The sequence below is a fragment of the Molossus molossus genome, unplaced genomic scaffold (genome assembly GCF_014108415.1).
Source record: "Molossus molossus isolate mMolMol1 unplaced genomic scaffold, mMolMol1.p scaffold_m16_p_1, whole genome shotgun sequence".
NCBI lineage: Eukaryota > Metazoa > Chordata > Mammalia > Chiroptera > Molossidae > Molossus > Molossus molossus.
This window is the reverse complement of record NW_023425344.1, coordinates 36,607,845-36,609,904: the sequence shown is the minus strand read 5'-3', so window position 1 is coordinate 36,609,904 and position 2,060 is coordinate 36,607,845. Positions and strand designations below refer to the sequence as shown.

Genomic DNA, 2,060 nt, shown 5'->3' with positions numbered 1-2,060 from the left:
TCCTGCCCCGCGAGCGCACTCATGTCCCACAGCAGCCGGTGAATGGCGCTCCATCCCTGGCTCCAAAATTGGGCAAAACCCCCCCGCTGCACATTCAGTAGTCACAGTGACTGGTGAGGCGGTTTTGCAGGAAACATGAGGGCACCTTCAGAAGGGCAGTGTCTGCATGGGATGGGAGGGAGCCGAACCAGCAAGTCTGCCGTGGCACATCCGGCTGCCTGCTGCCCTTTTCCATGGGAGGAACAGTGGCTTCGTCATCACTTCTTCCTTGCACCCTGGATCCCTGGAAGAGCTGTACAAAGTGCTCTGAACAGCCTATCCTGATGTTGCTCATGTCTGCAATTCAAGAAAACAGTCACCTTTCATTGATTTCTTCTGGGAAACAGTTTTCACAATAAACAAAAAGGCCCAAAATTCTGAGAATGAGCCTCTCTGTTTAAAACATTTGTAAGGTCTTTTTTTTTTTTTTTCATCCTCACCTGAGGACATTTTTCCATTTTTTGTTCAGATAGAGTGGGAGGGAGAGGGAGAGAGAGAAACATCGACATGAAAGGGACACATCGAGTGGTCGCCACCCTCACGACCCAACCAGGGCCGAGGACAAACTGCCACCGAGGCACGTGCCCTTAGCGGGAACCGAACCCGGGTCTCTCTGGACCACAGGCCAACGTTCCAACCGCTGAGCCAAATCGGCCAGGGCAAAACATTTGGGAGGTCTTTATTATGTTTTACTCTCCCTTCCTGATACCTGTTTCGGCACTCTGTCTCCTGTGGCATGCAAATGCATTATCTGACACTGGGTGTACCTGGCCAAGTTGGGAGGGAATTGCTCTCAACTTGGCAAGGGGGCAGCCCACAGGAATCATTGGGTACCTAGGCTATGCCAATGTGGGATGAGGGAAATGGAGGAAGGAGGCGAAAGGAGAATCCTGGGCTAAGGTCAGGAGCAGACCCAACAGAGGCATCTCGCACCCCCAGGCAAGATAATCATTTGGCCTCTGACTTGATTAGAAATGGTATTTAGTTGATAATATCAGCTATCTGACTGTGTTACCTTCAACAAGAGGCTTATTCCTCTCTCACATAAGAGAAATCTAGAAGGCTTCTATAGTGGCTCCGCAGACTTATTAGGGACCCAGACTCCTTAGAGCTTATGCCCCACCATCCTAGGTCATTGCTTTCATCCTTGAAGTTTGCCTCATGATCCAACATGGCTGCTGGGAGTTCCGGCCATTGCATTCACATTCCAGGCAACAGGAAGCAGGAACCAAGAAAGGGCAAAAAAGTGTATGCACATCCTCTACCTTTACAGAGCCTCCCCAGAAGTCCCATACAATAACTGTGCTTATCTCTTTTTTTTTTTTTTTTTAGTTCCCATGTTTTATTCAAGAATTCATACAGAATTGTCAGATAAAGGAGCTTTAATCCTCATCTTCCTCTTCTTCTTCTTCATCCCGGTTTATCTGGAAGTAACACAATTCATAACTCTCTTTGTTGTTAGCAACTATGCATAACCAGTCATGTAGGTTATTCTTCAAATATTTTTTTGGTGAGATATTTCAAATACCTTGTGGAAAAAGGCACCTTAGAAGTTACAGTGATCTTACTCTTGCTTCTTTCAATGGTTACAACCCCTCCACGGAGATCCCAGCTGTTCCATTCACTTTGATTCTCTCCTGAAGAAACTGCTCAAACTCGGCAGTACCCACGAGTCTATCCTCTACTGATGGGTGCAGTGGAGGGTGAACTTCAGAACCTGCTTCTTTTTTTGTGCCTCCCTTCGTCACACACTTTTTCACAGGAGCCATGACGCAGCGGAGGCAGAAATAATAACTCGGCTTATCTCTTCAAGGCCAGGGCTCAGCCACGCAGCTGCTCCTGACTGCGGAGGAGGCTGTGTTCCTCCTGGAGACACTGACGTGGTGTGAGGGGAAGGGAAGAATGAGGACTGTTAGTAGCAGCACAGCTTCCATTTTTCTGTCCTGGGCAATTCTGTCCTGCCCCCAAACTTGCACACCCGCTCAGCAACCAAGCACTCAGAAAGCCCCCTATTTACTTGT

The 2,060-nt window shown here is 48.3% G+C and overlaps 1 pseudogene; it reads right to left on the bottom strand.

The window, feature by feature from the left end:
* Positions 1–1,421: 1,421 nt before the first annotated feature.
* Positions 1,422–1,808, bottom strand: LOC118643986 (annotated as a pseudogene).
* Between the last annotated feature and the right edge of the window lie 252 nt (positions 1,809–2,060).